This window comes from Falco naumanni, chromosome 15, assembly GCF_017639655.2.
Source record: "Falco naumanni isolate bFalNau1 chromosome 15, bFalNau1.pat, whole genome shotgun sequence".
In the NCBI taxonomy this organism is placed as follows: Eukaryota; Metazoa; Chordata; class Aves; order Falconiformes; family Falconidae; genus Falco; species Falco naumanni.
The window spans coordinates 1,082,409-1,102,417 of NC_054068.1; the positions used below are offsets into that span (position 1 = coordinate 1,082,409).

The 20,009-nt window shown below is 43.9% G+C and overlaps 1 long non-coding RNA gene across 1 annotated transcript; it reads right to left on the reverse strand.

Annotated features, from left to right (window-relative positions):
- Positions 1 to 5,916: 5,916 nt before the first annotated feature.
- LOC121098126 lies at positions 5,917 to 19,252 on the reverse strand. Its single transcript, XR_005831178.1, has 6 exons — positions 18,576 to 19,252; positions 14,997 to 15,130; positions 12,516 to 13,078; positions 11,737 to 11,904; positions 10,994 to 11,168; positions 5,917 to 10,380 (listed from the first exon to the last, which is right to left on the reverse strand). It is a non-coding gene; the product is annotated as an uncharacterized LOC121098126 (long non-coding RNA).
- Positions 19,253 to 20,009: the final 757 nt, after the last annotated feature.

The following is a 20,009-nucleotide window of genomic DNA, read 5'->3' on the forward strand; positions in this document are numbered from 1 at the left end:
TAACCTGACACTGGTCAAACTATCTGTCAGCAAAGAAGAACTGCCTTCATACTCCAACGAGTGCATAATTTAACCATTTCTCTACCAAAGGGCAACACGAGACCATCCATTCAAAACAAGGGGGTTTGTCACTGCTCCCTTCACAATAAAACCCAGTTTTGTTGCACCCTGACAAAAACTCGCATTTGACATGTTTTCAATCAACCCTTTATCTTCTCATTTTTGCTAGTCATATACAGATTGTCTGCATGTAATAAAGCTTCTACTTGGAAAAATATAAAATGATTTGAGACATTCATATGAAAGCCAGGTCCCAAAACAAGATGGAACACACAAATCTGCCAGCTATGAAACCAATTCAGGATGGATTTAGGACCCAGATAGAGCCAGACAATTGGATGCTGAGTATGGGGAAGAAATAGTAATGCCTCAGGTCTGAAAGAAGTACATATAATCCTATCCTCCTGATGCACAGGGAGGCAATGGCTTCAGCTCAGAAAGAAAATGCAACTCATCCAGCGGGCAGGGTAAAAGGGAAATGTGAGTTAAAGGAGGAGAGAGAAAGTAAGAGAGAAAAAAACAAAATATTAGCAAATAATATTTCAAAATAATTGAAATGTGAACCAAGAATTAAAAAAAAATAATAATAACCAAACAAAAAGAAAACCAACTGCATAAAGGCTTCTTCTTTTTTCTTTTTTCTTGTGATTTAAAAAACAAAACCAACCAAAGAAAAATAATCTATTCACGTCCTGTTAAAATAGGATGGAACAAACAGGGGAAAGGAATTACTAGTTGCATTCCACCAGTTTAAATTAGTCACAATATTTTTCCCTCACTCCCGATACAGCGCAGCAAGGAGCATGCATGACAGCGTGCTGGCAGAGCGAGTTGCCAAAGGAGCCATTTTCCTGCATGGACTTTGCTGGCAGCTCCCACCATGCCGTGCCCTGCTGGCATCCCCGCCACAGCTGAGGGCACGGGATGCTTTACAGGAACTGCAGGCAGCTCCCCGCATCCCCCGCAGCTGTGCCGTTCGCTAGGATAACTCTTGATACGAGACAGAAAAAGACACCCCGAGTTTTAACAGATTTTTGGTATCATCATAAAAAACAATACTCAGGATTCATCCCAGAACAGCGAGTTCTTACACCATGAAGCCCTGCTGGGCAAGACTGCCTGAAGACATGGGATTTGAGCAATTGAAAATATTCTGATGATTAATAAATGACAGAAGAAAGTATAAAATAAATAAAAAAGAGATTTTGCAATATAATGCAACACATGCAACAGGGATCAGGGAAGGAACTCCAGGAAATAAGGGGTTTGACGAATAGCTTCTGCTCGTGATCTTATTTATTTCTGATACACACCAGCACTTGCCTTCGCACTGTAAGCAATCAGGAAAAGATTTTATGAATGGGAATATCTATAGCAAGAGGGAATGTAAAATGGAAGGGAGATAATAGGAAGGGTCGTGTCAAAGCCAAGAGGCGGTCCCCGGGACAGGCAAGTGACAGCCGCCACTGCATGCCACCCTCACTGGTCACCCTGGGACAGGGATGCTGGCAGCCCTGCACACCACTGTCCAGGGGCCACCCGCCTCCTCAAGCTCTTCGCCTGCTGCTGGGCTGCTCCGAGCAATCGTCTTTAGAAGGAGGGATTGCAAAATGAAAATCTGGTTTTATTCTGCCTTACTGAGAAACTAGCATTTGGAACTGACATGTATTTTTCTTTGTGAGATTATTTAGGAGTCAATGCGTACAGCTATATTGTATACTTACCTATAACTATACATGTATAAAACATGCATTAAGATAAAAACAAATATATTTGGCAAAAACTAAAAATAAAGACATGTTTTGGATACGGGGAATCAATTCAGAGGAGAGATTCTGTAGTAGATATATCAAAAAAAGACACATGATGTTGCCTGTCCTGTCATTCGGGAAATCCCACATCCGCACAAAAAGAATGATCGTTCATATGTTTTTCATGCAAAAAATGCTCCAGAATAATTAGTATACCTGGGAACAGCTCCTTTTACTTTCTTGTTCACCTTTATTTTCTCAATACCAAATGAAGAAATAAGGTGAAATTACAACAACCAGCCAAGCTCCTTTTAATTCACAACCATTTTAAAATATGAAAATACAAGTCTAGATAAACCCAGCAAGCTCTGATTTTATTGTCAAATCACAACTAAAATTAAAACTAGTTAAAACTATTTAAATTTGTTATGAAAAGGCTACAATGACATTGAAATATTCTGTGCCTGTTTTTAACTTGAAGCAATTTTTCAAGGCTGAGTTACAAACCTGAAAACAGGATGCTAATACCTGAAACAGTTGCATTAATTTAAACGTAGGAGCCCAAATAACATCATTATAATTCTGAACAGGTTGTTTTATCTCTTCAAATCCAGAGTTAAATAAATACTAAAATAAAATTACAAGAGCCTTTTCAACAGACAAGCCCCTTCAAAAGAAACTGTACAGTTCTGAAACCTGATTTCTGTTACAGATTCTGAAGTGTTCATAATTTGTATTTGTGAAACAAGCTGGATTATTACAGCAGGGGAGATCGTATCAGTTTACCGTCTGCCTGAGTTTCCTACAGAAATCTGACAACCCTCCTCCATGAGCCCCTCTTTAAGTAATTGCTCTGCCATTTTGTTGTTGCTTCTTTTTCACCTGCCTCGGCCCCAGAGAGCCCAAACCACACATTTAAAAATAGATTGGAATGCCCCAACCAAAAATCTGCTATTAACAACATTTCTACCATCCCTCCCCATCATAAAGTGGAGGCGTGTATATGGTGCTGTAAGGGAATTTGCTTAAAATCAGTAAGATTCTACTTTAACCAGGGACTTAGAGCAAATGAAAATCATACTTCGTAAAATAAAAGAATTCCCATTCCAATTCAAAATGCTAAAAATTTAAAAGAAAAGTAGGAAATATTTGCAGAGGGGAAAAAAAAGGAGAAAAAAAAAAAAAAAACAAATTAAAAAGGAAAGATAGAATAAACCAGGTAGCCAATAGAAACTTAAAAAATAAAGTCACAATTCTCATTAGCAATGTAAAAATTATTTGGATTACAGATTTCTGTAATATCCAGACCTATATTTTTGAGACCTGGCTTTATGATCAATGGATTTTTTTGTTTGCACGCTCCTTTGCTGTAATAAAACCGAATAATAAAATGCAAGTCCTATTAAAACTGAAATGCATCTGCAAGTTTTTTTTTCCACCTTTGATGAGTTATGGGCAGAGGAAAGTGCATGACCATTTTCTATACTGTTTTAAAATAACCATAAACAATTTCTATAATGTATTTTCAATGGGAGCTTGTTAGTAATACGAGATATTTTTTTTTCCCCACAAACTCCAGAATACTTAATACGTAAACTGTTTTATCATTTGGCTGCTGAGTATTTATTTATCACAGATATGTACTTTAGAGCCTCACACGAAGAGATGCCGATATTTCTGTGGGCTGAGCTCTTTGTAAGTCTATTCCTTTCTCATATATAAGCATCAAAGAAACACTGTTGAAATAAATACTGCTTTTCAAATGCTATGATAGTTAATACTTCGGTGGCTATAGACTAACAATAATTTGTTGTATTTGCCCCACTGTTGTAGGCTTTTCCCTTTTTTGGATCGTGGTTTAATTACGGCATTTGCCTCTCTCATCCCAACGCTATTAAATTTTAAACCAGCCATGGAGCCTTTCCTTTTTTCACCCTTTTTTATTATTGCCATTTGTTACTGCAGCACACCAGACCCCTATGCCCCAGCACCCTCCATCCCGGCCCTTTCACTCCCCTAGTTTGGGTTTTGGTGTGTCCCTCCCCCCCTTCTCCTTATATCTCAGCTGCTCTTTCGGCTGGCCTTATGCACTACAAGGGAATAATTTGCTTTCATAATTTAAATTTTTATATATATATATATACATATATCATGTTTTTTTAGGGGGGATGCTGCTCAGGATGCAGGCAGCCTGCACTGCCGGGTGCCGGTTCGTGGATGGCGAGTGCCCTCTGCAGGGGAAAATACCCCCAGCCCAGCCAGGAAAAACACCCTCACAAGTGGGAGAAAACAGAAGCAAATCAACTCCTGCATTTTCTTTTCTTTTTTTTTACTCATTTAATTATTACACGATACATAGGTGCTGACAGATGCAGGGGAGTGCTTCTGGACCCCTGAGCTGAATTTTCCTACAGAAGTCCAAAGCTGCTTCAGTCCCACCCCACTGTCACGAGTCGTCCCGTTCTGGCGGTGGTGGCAGCCGCATTAAATACAGAAGCAGATATAAGAAGAATTTTCATTTGCAAGGTAATGTTTTATGGCAGGCTCTAAAATCCCTGCCACATATTTCAGAGTGCAGATATGCAGGATTCCTGCTTTTCCTGCAGCAGAGCTGCGCAGGAGGGAATTTTTATTGTTTTTTCCCCAAAATAAGCTCTTTAGGAAATTCCAAAGAAAGTCCTGTTCAGACACCTGTCCAGAACAACAGCACTTGCTGTATGCAGTGTGCACTGCTCACTTTCCATTTTAAATGGCAAATTCTGGTTTAGTTTGTATGAATATGTTGATAAAATCAATGTAAAACATCGGCCAGGAGAAAGCTATAATGGCAGATTTCAAAAGCAAACCAAACAAAAACAAAGAGGACTCTTTTAAGCCAGGTCTCTTAACAGGGAGCCAGTGCAATATAAGGCATCCTGAACGCCTTTTAATCAAAGGCCCAGTTCTGCGTGGGGACCCAGCTGCCTTGTATATCACAAGCCATGATTCCTTTCCCCAAACGTAGACGTGTGTATTGCGGAAGAGGGTGGGATTAGGAAAAAAACCCATTCTCTAAAGGGAAAGCATTTCAAAAGACGTCATGAAATGAGAATTTACTAGTCTTTTCCAAGAGCTAATAATGCCTGCGCAGCACAATAGGCATCGCTCACTGTGCCACAGCCAGGACTTGCAGACTCCTTTTTGTGTTCCCCCCTCCCTTTTTAAGAATATAGCTTATGCAAACCTCACTACAGACTTTGCCTTGAGATTGTATATCAGAGCAGCAGGGGGTCTGATGAAGTGCTCATTTTTTTTACATCAGTCTTATAAATTGCTCTCCCCATTAATTGTTACCATGGAAACAATGCATTTGGCTTGTATGGGGATCCTGAAATTTTTTTAAAGGGATTCTTAAAAATATGCAGGAGGTGGGTGGGGGGTAGGTTAGGTGCTCTCAAGCACCCTCAAAAAAGATCCAGCATAAGTTCTAACAAAATGCGCAGTTAATTGCTTGTTTCCAAATGTTGCTAGACAGAACCCAGATTAAATCGAGGATCTGAAAACATTATTCAAATGACCAGGGGAAAAAAAAATGAAACAAAAGGGCAAGTACAGATTACGTGACAGCACAGACGAGAATTTTCAAACACCTCCTAGCAAAACACAGCCATGAGACCATGACCAAGTAACAATTCTTTAATGTCACAGCCTTAACTAATAATTTAAGCATGAGCAGTCCTTGATAACCCATCAGATCTTCCAACAAATATTGTGCTCCTTGCAGAATCTCCATACGCTGCTCTGACAGGGACAGCAGTAGCTACACACAGGCTGTACCAGCAGTGTGCACAGACATGCACACACCATCTTCCCTTTCTCCACTCTTCCTACGCCTGAGAGGATTTTTCTTTTATTTCTTTTTTTCCCAGCAGGGAAAGTATTTGTATTACAGGGTATGAAACTAGTCCAACATGCAAGCTTATTTAATTTGGAAAATGTGTGGCTAAATGCCACTTGTTATGGGATTAGTTAACAGCTGCAAGTCTGCTACTGTGGAAAGAATTTTTTTTTAAAAAAAAAAAAAAAAAAAAGAGAGAGAGAGAGAAAGCAAAGGATTTAACTGAGAACTGATATGTGCTTTCTCCCAACTTTCTCTGTGTATTTTCAAGTTACATGCAGTTTCTCAGCTCTCTATGGGGTTGACCTCACTTAACTGTCAGCTGAAGCTATCTACACTTAAATTAACTCCTCTCAAGTTAGCCTGCTCTGCCCAAGAGCAGTCAGTGCTGTAAAACAGCCCTTGAGCTGCAAGGCGTGTTTAGAGGAGCCAGCTCAGCCCCATGGCATGATTAGCACCCGCAGCAGCTTCAGCCTCGCACCGCCGCTGCCAGGTCAGCCCCCGGTAAAAGCACCCTTTGGCTCCAACTAAAGACATCCACAAGCATTGGGTTACTGGCAGCTCTCAAGTTATACCTCAAGCTAATCATGCAGTGAAGACAGGCTCTAAATTACTTGTTAAAAATACTGTACTCATCCTGAGCGTCCTATAGTGTCCTCCAACACTAAGTGCTGTTAACGAAGGAGAATATCATCTTTAACACATCAATCACTTAAGACAAACCCACTAGTCACTTTATTTTTCTTGTCCATATGGCCATGACCTCCTTGCATGACCACTAACAGGTGTTTTCATAAAGATGCCAAGAAAGCAGGTTTCTAGACCATAACCTGCCTGCTGCCCTCACAACCCAAAGTATTTCTCATTAGTATCGTGTTGCTGTCCTCTTTCCTGCTCAGGAACAGCTTATCTTCTCTTGAGCCTAAGCCCTTCATTGGCCTAAACTGGTGTGTAATAACGGCAAATCAGGCTTTTGGTGCCAGGCTCAAGGAAGGACATAGCTCCAGAGCGAGCGGCCACAGAGCCAGTCCGGGAGCTGGGAGAAGCAGCCACTTCCCGCAGAAGGAGCTGCTGCAAATCCTCACCTGGGGAGGCACGAGGATGAGGATGGCTGGAAGGGGAGGAACTGTGCTGCCGAGCACAGCGGGAGCTGCTCAGACAGTGTCGCTTTCCACTCTGGCCTCTGCTGCTCAAAAGAGTCTAAAACATTTTCATCGCAAAAGCCATAATGGAGGAGTTAAAACTCCATTTCAATCCCCCCCAACGACTGGTGCTGCCCGAATTACCCTTGTGGAAGATATATCTTACTGGATCTACTTGCCTGGTGGGAAGGGGGACCTCTTGCCTGGCTCCAGGCACAAGATGGTCAGGAATCCCAGTGACCCACAGCAGGGAGAGGGACAAGGGGATTGATATCAAACCCCTGAGCTCAGAGAAATCATGTGCAACAGCGGGGAGTCAGGAAGCAAACCCCCTGCAGCTGTGCAGCTCCTGCAGGGTGCAGGGGCTGCGGGAGCCCTTCGCTGGAAACCCTGCCCCAGGGGTGCAGACTGACACCCAGCAACTGCCAGTGCCTGTAGCTGTCCCAAACCAGTAATCTCTGAGGAGAAGGCAATGTTTGCCTTCACCCAAGGCTTTGCAGGGCTGCTCCAAGCCTCAGACCTCTTGAAGTTCATCTCTCTACCTTAGAGCCCCTAAGAGAAACCACGAATGACATACCAAAGAAAAACTTTCTTAAAGTGCTTTACCTTCTGCACTTTAAAGCAGAGGAGAGCCTGCACCAGGCTTAAGACAACTGAATCTAACACACTGTGTGCTCCTGATAGGCATAAAACCACCTCTTCACAAGTAGGCAGCTTATCAACTGCTGTTCTCCCATTCCCATGCCATCTCTGGACATCTCCAGGAGTTGCGGTCTGGCCCCACCAGCCGCTGCCCCGGGCACCAATGGCACCTGGCACGACCCGGAGGGAGGATCAGCACAGGGAGGCGTTCACAAAGCTCCATTTCCTTTGCAGATGTAAAGTATCACAGTTTATAATTTGTCCTGAAATTATGATTACCTGGGGGAAAACGTTTTGATAAGGCTAATAAGTAGGAAAGTGGCAAGGCAGTGGGGTATCTGCTCCTTCCAGTCTCTCCAGAATTGGTGCTAACTGTATTCTAGTTGATATTTTTTTAATCTTGCTTTTATTCCCATAACTTACATAATAGAAATTATACAAGATAGTCACATAATACAGCAGGAAAATCTCTCTTTGGCTATTTCGTTTGGATACTGTAAACTAATTGCTTCTATGTCATATGCATACACATGATTACACCGTGCTGACAGACACCCCGCAATTATGTGGACAAAGATGGATGCTACATGGTATTTTTCTGCTGGAAATGATACCCTGAAAGGGGAAGGAAAGGGGTAATTGGGAGCAAGTTTCTTAAAATCACATTTCTGTTATACCAGCGCCAATTCCTTGACCTCAGACTGAGTCTGTGTGCATATGTGTTGGTACAACTGAGACCTGACTCTGTGCAGAAGGAGCATTTTCTTTCTTGAAGATCAACTAAACCAGCATCGCAGCCAGGTTCCTTGGTGGTTGCACCTTGGTTGTGCAGTGGCCATAGGGGATGCTCGTGGAAAGGGAGTGAGAGCAGGACAATGGCATGGCATGGCCTCCCCGTCCCCAGCAGTGTGTGCCTCTCGGCCGCCGCAGGCAGAAGCTGTGTCTGTATCTTTATGCTTAATAGCCCTGATGGACTTGTGTGCTTGGTGTGTGGTTTGTGCTAAGACAAGGTACCAGCAGAGCAGCTGGAAAAAACCTTCAAAAGATCTTTAAAAAGCACTGGTTAAAAAGTGTGCTTATAGCTTTTAAGTGTGTCAATATCCAACTGGCAGTGATGAGAGGCAAACCAGCACTGGGGCTCCTTGCACCTTACAGAGTTCTGTAAACCAAAGTTTGCCATTTCATTCAGTGAACAAACATAATCCCCCCACACCCACACACCCCAAAAAAACCCAAGCAGGACATTATAACTCCTTTGAGCAAGCAAGTTTCTGAAATTTACATGGGAGTTTGCTCAAGTGAATGTTCTCATCCCTGTGCACCTGTGTATGTCCCTGCACAACAGAGACACAGAGAAGTACAGTCCTAGTCCTGCAAAGAGCGTAGTAAGCACATCTTAACTTCACACACATTAGCAGCTCCACTGGGCATGCACACTGCAGATGCTAAAAGTGGGAAGCAGCATGCAAAAGAGAGCTGTAATTTCCTTAATTTTACTTTAAAAAGGTCCAGACTGGGGAAGTTCTGTTTTTCACAACGTTACAGCAAAATTTTCCTTTTCCGATACTCCCTTTTAAAACTGACAATATAAAAATCATTTGTTTCCAAAGTTGGAGGTTTGTAACCTCATTCCCCCCAAGGGAGGCTGGTGAAGCTTTTTTCCATTTGTCCACATTTAAAAACGGGTCCACTTTAAGAGAAACAAGTGAGAAGTGGGTTTTACCATTTCAGAAATGAAAGGCATTTACCCTCAAGACAGTAAAACAGATCTCTTAAACCTTTCTGATGCAAGAGAGGAAATGGGAAGTTTACAAAAGTAAAGCTCCAGTCCTGCACACACAGACCTGATCTTCCTCGTGTGTACAGTTCACTGAAATCAATAAGATTTCTCACGAGCGAAGCCACAGATGCACATAAATGTTTCCATATTTGAATCTTACATCAATACCAAAGTTGTGTTAAAGAAAAAATATATTCCTCACAGTAAATGCCAAGGTTTGCCCAGTTTAAAAATTATTTATGAATTATATATGTACTAATGTTTTTCATCAAATTGTATTATTTATGCATTTATTTAAAGACAATACCCAGCTTGCATGTCCTCAGAAGGAGCTCGGCCAGTGCTTCCCTGCTGGTAGCCTTGTATTTAGAGCCTGCAGCAGCAGAAGCCACTGGTCACAGCCGAATGCAGCAACACCTCCCAGCACTGCGTGCACCCAGCCCAGCAGCTGCAAGAGCACGTTTGCTCGGTGCATGCCCAAACTAGAGAGCTGGGAACGGGTGGGGAGGGAAGCACCCACTGACCCCACAGCTGCCAGCATCCTTGGGTTTATGGTGAAACCAATTCCTTTTCAACCATCTCGCAATGCCAAGGCTACAGCGCCAAGACATCTCTCTACTCTGTATAGTGCTGCAAAGGTCCCTCAATATGGAAAAGCAACAAGTATACCAAAAAGGACAACAAACAGTAAAGATCAGCAGGAATTACTAATACATGACAGAGGGATCACCTCCTCAAGCCCTTCACAGCATAATCTTTTCTCCCACTTTATGAAGCCACACAAAGTAAATCCCAACTGCTAACCATAAAAAATGAGAGCTATTTGCTAGAGACCTGATAATGTTTAAAAATACATAGTCAAACATCTTGCTAAGTGAAGGCATAATAAAGTCCATCTCTTACACTAACCTTCAAGGTAAAATTAATAATTAATTAGTAAAGCCAGGACATGCAATGATTGCTATCAATATTTTAATACTTTTACTGCTAATTTCATTCTCCCTCCACAATCTGCTTTCTGAAAAAAGCAGGAGAGCTATGTGTGCATTTTCAGTGCGGTACCTTGCCTCAGCTGGGGTCAACGCTGGAGAAGCAACACTGCCCAGAAGCGTGCCGCAAATGTCACTTCTGCAAGAAACAAAAATACAATATCCATCACTTGGATTTTGTTACATGCATCCAGTAAGTGCGTGCTGCAGCCTTTCACTGCATCAGCTCCAAACTGCTACTCTTGTGAAGCCAGTGCGCAAAACCAAGGGTGCTTTTAATGAACGTAAGCAAAATGCAACTGAAAAGTTCCCCGAGCATTAGAAATCTCTTTTTCCATGTCCTGCAACCAAGCAAGGAAAACTTTGGCCCAAGAGGAAATCTGCTGGGAAAGCTGTAAGAGGCTAAACGCAGATGGGTGCAGAGGCTAGGCAGGAGCTCAGGGCAGAGGTGCAGGCAGGCAGAGGCACAGGCAGGCAGAGGCCACTGCTGCCCCAGCCAAGGAGCAGGGCACAGGCGGGTGGGCAAAGGGAAGGGAGGTAAGTGTTGCTCACTACTATTGGAAAGAAAAGTGTGTCCTAGCCTGCTTTATTTACTCTTTATTAGTCTAATGAGGCTGTTTCCTGGGAGTTTAATTACCATAATAGAGACAATTCCTTTCTTAACCCTCTTTACAGCTTGGAAGAGAAAGAGCCTCTGAAAGGGTAAAGCAGAAAGCACGAGCCGCCAGCAGAAAAGCGGGGTTCAAATCCACCTGAGCAGAGGCACGAAACCTCCGGCACGTGGCCATAAATCTCATCCTGTGGATGGGGCTGGCTGCGCGGCATCCCCCATGTCACTGCCGGGGGCGTCCCAGCCAGGCTCTGCTGCTCACCATCGCCCACCGCCCCGTGAATCACAGAGCAGGAACACAGTGCTGCAGAGTTCTGCTGCAGAAAAATTAAGAGCACATGATTAATGCTACATAAAATGTGTGGGTTACCAGCCCTTTGAAATCTTACCTCTTCATCATTTTCCATTTACAGTTTACTAATGAAATTAGATATGGTAAAGGGTTTCTTTCTTACTTACTATTTTTTCCCCCTTAAATCGACTGTGCATTTTTTTAGAGTTAAATCAACATATTTTCCATTCCATATTCCGCAAGAAATCAGAAAATTAAATGGTTTTTTTTTTCTAGTGCTGCTACGAAATATTTCCACAGTGTCATAATACTTACAGCAATTTACTGTATTAGACTTACACATCTGTTACTTTGTGTACAACAGATAAAACAGATCAGATTAAAACAACTCTTGTTAGCTGGGTAGTCCGTGCCGACATAAAGCTGAAATGCGCACAAACCGATCAGCTTTCCCTCCTCCCAGGAAGGTATACTTGTGTTACATGGCAGACAATAATACCATTCTGCTCCTTGCCATGTATATATTATTTTTAAAATAACAATCCAGTCTTCAAAACATTAGTCAGTGATAGGTCTAAAAGGAAGGCACTGACCAGAAGTCTCCTCTGCTGACGGCTGGGAGCCTTGGCCGCTCCCGGCTTCAGGAGGCTGCAGCAGGGCTGCAAGGCTGGACCTGGCAATTGGCTTCAACTGAGTTTTGCAGCAGGAGACATTTTAGAAAGGTAAAGGCGAAGAGGCAGTGAGGATGAAAAGAACCAGATCTAAGAGGAGAAAATACGCAGACTATGAAAAAAACAGCACAGTCCCTCCTAGCCCACTTCATTCATTCCTGTACAATACAGACAACATACTGTAAAAGCAATTGCTAAAAAGGGGATCTGCAGCAAAACTGAGAATAAACTTCTGCCAAAGTCCAAAACAACACAAAATCCTTTACTCGTTTTCTTCTAATCAAGCCTCAGTGCCACCCCAGTGAAGGGGTTTCCCTTGGCTGGTGAACTGCCACAGCTATTAGCGGGGTGCTCACTCCATCCCCAGGGGGACACAACCCCATGGCTTTGGTGCTCCTCAGGCTCGGAGCAGCTTGCCAAGCACCGGGGAGGTGGGCTCAAGCAGAGCCACCCCAGGAGCGAGGGCACCCACAGGGCCAGGAAGGAGCTGAGCAATGGGGAAAAGGGATAACTATTTCATGTTTTAGAGCTCCAGCTGTGCCTCTGCCCTCCTCCCACGCCCAAGCCAGCACTCCATCATGTCTGGTGCAATGCAGAAGGAAGGGGGAAGGAAATGACGGCAGATGGCCGCAGCAGTGACACTACCCAGAGAGCAACAGAGGCAAAATTACATGATGTAATCGACTACCGCTGTTTCTTACTCTCTTTAAAATTGCAGAACTGCTGGTTTTCCTGACCATCTCCTTGATGATATCCTGGAGTAGGTTTGGCACGTGTCTGCTGCCAGGGATGGCAGGCGTGCAGTGCTCAGGCAGCTCACCACAGGGGCTGCTGGCAAACTGCTTTGCTGGCAAACAGCGATGACCACATCTTTGCTGTTAGCCCAGTGCAAACAAAACGGGGTAAGACACCAAGTTATTCAGAAGCCCTGCTTCTTGTGGTAGCACAGTATTGCTGAAATAAAAATAAAGCAGTTAAAACATCACTGCTGAGTTCACAACGCGAGTGAGGCCAGGAGACAAGGTTCACACTGGTGTTACATGCACATTGTGCCCAGGTGTGTTACCCGCGCACCATGCCCACCACTGCCACGGTTCGCTCCCTTCCAGCACGGCTCTCCAACACTGCCTGCCTCCGGGACTGCTGGCTGAGCCATGTCTAAGGACCGTCATAAGGGAATTCTCTACTTCGCTTCGGATCATACTCCTCTAACAAACAGGATTCTTTGGGTTTACATAGCTGTTATCTTAACCATCAATTGACACTGTGAAAATGAAGGTGAAATGAAACAATTAAAGACATTTTCCCCAAGGTTCTGTTCACGGAGTTGCCACAAGAGCAAAGGGCTTTGTGAGCCTCATGCTTCACAAATCCAGTGCCGCAGATTAATGCTATCTTTTTCTGCGCTGCAGTTTGAAGGTTAGGACTTGGCAGCAAGAAACTGCACTCTCACTAAAATTCATATATGGATATCCCCTTTGAACACTTCCTGAATGGTTATTTTAAATAACATTGTGTTTATTAGCAGAACAGAGGAAGGACTGTAAAGCAGGAGAACCGAAGAGTTTGATTTCCAGTCAGTGATGAATGGCAGGGGAGGCCAGGTCACCCGGCTGCAACATCAAAGGGGCGACTGAACCAGCCAGCACACTTGAAGTTAGTTAAAATGCCATAACAATTTTCTGAGTTTTTCTTTTTTCTTACATTTAAAGAAATTATATTTCATAGCACTGGCTTCAGCTATTGTTTCCAGGTCTCTGATGATACCCAGGACTATAAAAAGGTACTACCTGCTGGCATGCCAAGGAGTATTTGCCACATGTTTTAATTGTGGCACGACGTGCTCCTGTCCTCTGCAAGAATGATGTATTTTACAAAGCCAGAAGAAAGCGCCCACCTCTGATGCGCTATTATGCACCCTCCCGTCGGCCCGAGCTTCTCCGCACACATCAGGATTAAATCGCCAAGGAATCTGCATGGGTCTGGTTCCCTCTGGGCTAAAACCAGCCAGGCTCTTTCCAAGCTTTGCAGAGCCTTGCCCTCACCCCTCTTTTCCAGCACGAGACAGCAAGGCACCGGCTGCCTTCAGGGCACCCCTTGGCCAAGGGGGCGAGGGCTAAAGCCTCGCTGTAGGGCTGAACCAGGTACAGGCTGGAGGAACGAAGCCCTGTGCTAAGTCCCTCATGAAGCATGAACTCCTAGCAGTGGGAAATGCAGTCTCAAAGCGATGCAGAAGAGCAAGATCCATGTATTGAGTGAATGCATTTTCCCAACACTTCAGGCCTTCAACCAAGCCTTAGGAAATACAGAGGGAAAGCAGGGAAGGCTCCTGGAGAAGCTGGCACACCTGCTGGCAGCATCCCCTGTGCCTGCGTGCCACAGGCAGCAATTGCTCCAAAGTATTTTTCCAATACAGATCTTCCTTCCCGGAGAAAAGGGACCCGTGCTTAACGTGTTCACCGCTGATTGATTTATCGTCACACAGCCCGGCACCCCTCTGCCACCACCGCTGCCTTGGAGCTGCCTGCAAGCACAGCGGGCCTGGAGGGCTCCCGGCGGGCTCCCAGCGGCTCCCAGCCGGTCCCGGCGGGCTCCCCGCGGAGCGCGGCCGTAGCGGGCACGCCGGTGCCTCGGGCGGCACAGCTGGAGAGCGCCAGGGGGCAACCTCGCCCCGGCAACGCCGCGGGAGCCCCGGGAACGGCGAGGGAGCCCCCGGCCCGGCCGCCCGGGCACAGCAGCGGTGCAGGGGGCACTCCGGAATAAACCCAGATGAAACAAAACGAAATAAATAAAATAATAAAATAACATATACACATAAAATTTTAAACTTTAAATGTAAAATTTAAAAATAAATAAAAATTTAAAACTACATAAAAATTAAAATGACATAAAAATTGTAAATTAAATTTTTAAAATAAGCTTTTAAAAAATAAAAAGTTAACACAAATAATCATAATAAATTAAATAAATAAATAGGTTTAAAATACTGAAATGAAAATTAAATTTAAGAATAAATAAAATTTTAAAATATAGATAGAATAGAATTGAAAATCAAATAAAATCTAATAATTAAATAAAAATAAACATAATAAAGAAATAAAATAATAAGATAAACTGTAAAAAATAGTTTACACCTTCCCTCGTGTGGGCAAGTAGGCGGCTGTGAAGGCTGATAGACTTACCGGGGGTTTTGTTTTAACTTTGCCTGCAGGCACCTTTGAGTCCAAGTAACTACGGATCTGGGAATAACAGGTGTTTATTGATTTCCTTGTGGTCGTTGGGTTTTTTTGGTTGTTTTTTTTTTCCAGCCGCTGAGCTGCAGCAGAAAGACATATGTAATCCATATGTAACACTTCAGAAAATGAAAGGCAGCAGAAACACCGAACAGGTGGGCAGAGTCCGAGGAAGCTCTGACTCTCTCCCCAGTACATTTTACCTGCCCTTCCCACATCATCAATATTAGGAAGAAAGAGAAAAGTTTTTTTTAAAAAACACAACCTCCCCTAAAACAGCTTTTGGTGTGGACACAGCACCCACCCAAACCAGCGAGGGGGCTGGGGTCCTGTCAGCCCTCCCGCCCAGCGTTGAGGGCTGGCAGCGACCGCATGGCACTGCTGATTCCCTGCCGCTAGCATCCTCACGTCAAGGAGACACTGTTCTGCTGCAAAGTGGCCAAAGCCACGGGGCACAAGGATAGGCCAGAAAGTCTAGAAAACGCAAGGAAGCCGCAGCATAAAGCTGCCCAGGAGTACATTCCTGCCTGTCAGCCTGTCCTAAATTATCTCCTAGGTAAACAACCTAAAACCAGCCTCTCTGCTCTGACGTACGCCAACTTGTTTCCATGGGCATTTTGCCTGGGCACAGAACCCAGGCCTTTGTCCCAGCTTTTTATCCGCTGAATTACATCTATTTATTCAGGCTGGTCCAGGCTGAGTCGGGGCGCGCTGACTGCAGCGGGGTGCCAGTGCCAGCCCTGCCTCAGCCTCCCATTTCCACAGCACCCCTTGTCGCGCCTGGGGCACCTTCACCCACTTCTCCACCCGCTCTGCCATGACAACAAGCCCATCTCCACCACATCAGCCCAGCATTATCTTATCAAACTGGGGGGGATAGTATTGATCATTTTCTCAGATTTTAAAAAGAGGGCGAGAGGAAAAAAAAAGGGGGGGAAGGGGATGGGACTCAGAAGGGGAAAGCAGACAAAGAGAGGCTAAATCAAACCACAGAGCAACAAAGGAGGAAAAACAGGTGGAAGAAGGCAATTGTTTTCTGAACCCCAGCTAAGTGGAGAATTGAAACGAGGGAGGCACCGCGAGAGGACCAGGGGATGAAAGGGAGAGATGGTAAGAAACAGAAGGGCTATATAAGTCTGAAAATGGCTAAAAAGAACAAGGGAGAGAGGAGACAAGAATGGAAACCTCTGATGTTGGCAGGAAATGTTGTGATTCTGAAGATGAAACAACTTGTGGGGAAAGAAATTGGGAAAAAATACCCCTGTGTATTTCCTAGGGTGAACTCAAGCAGCAAATGAACTGCAGAGGAGACAGCTGCCGGACAGCGCTGGGCAGGAATGAAATGGCGCAGCGTCCTCTGAAGGAGAATTCATTGTTAGAAAATGACATCCTTTCATTATACCGATATTTTTCAAAGCCTGCTCCAGCTGCAGCTGCAGATGTGGCTTAAAAACCCAAGCAGGAGGCCCATTCCCCTATGGCAAGACTATATATTCTATGACCGTAATATTATTGCCATAAAGGGAATAGGAGAGATGGGGCAGGAGAGATACTTAAAACTTCCAAACTCATTCGAGACATGTAATAAGGGACATACAAGGAGTTTAGGAAAAGCAACATGACGGCTTTCTTACTTATCTATGAAATTATTATAGAAATGTTTATCATGTATATTTTCACTATCCTCTAGTATGTTGGAGGTTTTAAATCCCTTGGACGGATGCCAGCACATTAAGAAAAAAATGCTGGGGAGAGGGAAGGAATACATTTACTGAAAAAAAACTGCATTCCTTCCAACCTTTCTGCAGCTTCTTAAAAAAAATACAAAAAGCCTCCTTCAAACTGCTCAGTGCCATACCAATTTCCTGTGTAGACCTGAATATTAGTATATGTTTTTCTGTGTCTCCTAAGTTTCCCAAGTTACCTAATGCACACTCAGCATGAAGCATTTTTAAATGAGTTAGTCTTTATTGAATTATGATTTCCAGCAGTCACTAATAACAAAATTCAAATTGCTCCAGCAGACGAGGATTTTAAGAATGCTGAGAAGAAACTGAGTTTTTAAGAGACTCTAGAAGAGCCACCCACTGCTTGTGTATAGTAACCGTGAGCCTCTTGACGAAATACTTCAAATAGTTAATTAGATTTGCAGGGGGGTGGGGGGGTGGGGGAATAAAAATCAGTCATTAGGAGTTACCACTCTGGAGACACTGGATAAAGGCTGTTACTGGTGCACCTACGGCTTCATCAAAAGTGAAGCTAAAAATGTTATATTTTTTTTTAAATAAAGTTTCAGGTTTTCCTCACACTGTCCCTGCAGTTGGCACCATGCAATTAGCAACACATCTAAAGGGGAAAGAGGAACTTTTATTCCATTAGGAATTCTTTTTTACCTCAGGAATTTCTTCAGGCCGCTAAAAAGGCATTTTTCAAGCAAGGAATAATAGGGACGCTCAGAGCCTATCCACAGTCCATGAGGCTGAGAACTGCAGATCACCTGCAAACTGAATTTGTTCTATTTTGTTAACCATTTATTTTGTCTTTACTGGCTGTTCAAAGGGAAGTGTGATAATCCCACTGTTCCTCACTTGCTCAGCAGGGAGTTTAATCTAATAAAGCTATTACAGCAGAATGGATTAAAGCAACGTGAAGCATTAGTAATTTGAGGAGCAGTTAAAGAATGTTAACGCTGAGACTCTGCGCACATTCTCCTAAAAACATGATCACAGAGATGAAAGCAGAGCTCCTACTCAATATGTCATTTTTCAGGCACAAAATCTAATTCTTTCAGCATCCTCATCCAGATGTTTATAGCGAGGAGCAAGAGGCTGGCCATTATTTAACAACTGCTGAAACCAGAGGCTGACTAAAATGGGCATGCTTTAGCTTACCCCAATTTTGATTAATCCCTCTGTTAGAATAGTATCTTTTTTTAAAAGAGAGGTATGTGCCCAAAGTCATCTGATACAGCACATTAGGATGAGATGCAGCATTAAAAGCTGAGGGACTTAATAACTTTCCCTGTCCTTCCCCTCCCTCGGCACAGCCGATGTCTAGCACTGCTGCCAAGAGGACCAAAGACCTGAAGCCGTGTGGCCGGGCAGGTATGAGATGGAGGGAAGCTCCACACGGAGCAGGGAGGGTTTGGCTCCTACACCATGCCCCCATCCCCAGTGCAGACAAACCACAGTGATTTTGGCAAACAGCCGACTTGAGAGTTTCCCATACTTGCGCCTGTGCCAAACCTGCTCATTACAATCCCAAAGCGAAGATGTTAATTAATAACTGACAATTACAAACATACAGACTCAGTCTGTATCTCACGAGGACGCAGGAAGCTTCACGGCCTTCATGTCCCCATTACCGAGCTGGTACTGCTGACAGCCACTGCCCAGGGGACTGCAGCACCAGGTCCAACCAAGACAGAGCAAAGTAAATAATGAAGCAGTAACGCACTGCGTACGGATGTTAAGTATATTATACAGATATTTTACTGTACTCTGTTTTTAAATGTATTATTGATCTTACCATGAAATCAAGCTTTTGGGGGCAAGAATGCAATTAAAATCCCAGTTCCACTGCAGATTCCTAGATTCTTTATCAATATTGTCTCAGCCAGGAAAGTGCTTATCCCACACTTGGCATTTTGTCAGTAAATAATACACATCCACAACAACAGAGGGGGGTGTGCTCTGGGTTGCTCCTGTTCTGCGTGGGAGCCCTGCAGGACTCACAGCATGCCTCTGCACTGACTGGGATCACGTGCCAGAGTTTTAAGGAAGGGGTACATTTCAAAAGCTCAGCAGCACACGATCACCACAAAGCCTTAAAAAAAATGATACAGAAAACATTGTTTGGTCATAGCCAGGGAACTTCATTGCTGTGTTCAGAGATGCTCCAGCTCACTCCCAGTTTCAGAGCTGCTTTGGCTTTCCCAGAAGAGGAAACTTCTGTGCTCACAATAACAGGGGTAAGAGCCAGAATGGGATCAGTTGTGTGCCGGACACATGGAGTCTTGTGGGGGAAAATACCTGAACTCCACATCATTTCCAAAGCCCACTGGTATGGTCCCAGCCTGGAACCACCTGACTAACTGAAGTCTGAACGTGAAGAAAATGAAAAAACAGACACTGAGAGCCAAGAATGCGGTCCCTCTTTACACCTCAGTTCTGTCAAGGACAAGTGCATCTCAAAGAACTTCACATGATCTCACCTCCTTCAAGGTACTTAAAAGTGCTTTGCTGCCCCAGGATTTAGGTCCCATTCTGTACCCAACCATTACCTAAAGGGCAAAGTTTAATGCAATGTATATTATGTATGTATATATAATACAAAATTTAACACAGCGTAACATGCAGTAGCACTTATAGAGGCATAGGTTCTTTTAAACATCAGTGACTACATCCCAGCAAACTTTTTTCACACTATGCCAGTAACACAGAGAGATCCCAACATGACAGACCATGGCTCTCCCCATGATAAAACGGAGCAGAGCATGCAGGGAAGGCTCCTGGTCAGAGCAGCTTCCAGCAAAGAGTTGTTCCTGCTGCATCCTGAGCTGCAGCGTACCTTCACCAGAAGGCTGAGCCACAGAGTTTCCACCTATAAATATCTCTGTTTGCTGTGGTAAATACTTATCTAAATAGGGGAAATGTTTTGAGCCTCTTCTATCTGATAGTCTACATGTGCAATGGTCTCCTACAGAAAATTAACGGCTGAAATAAAGATGGTAATTATTTTAAAAGCCGGGAAGTGAGAGTAAATAAAAGAGAGCATCCCATCCAGCACAGCCAGGTGACATCAGGCATGGGAGATGCTACCCAGAGCCATCCACAAAGACTTGTCATAGGACAGGATCTCACAAACCTGCCCAAGCCACCAGCACGGTCCTGATGAATGATCACCGATCCAGCAGATTTGGAAATGCAGATTGGAAAGGCATTCAAAATTCTCTTCTGATAT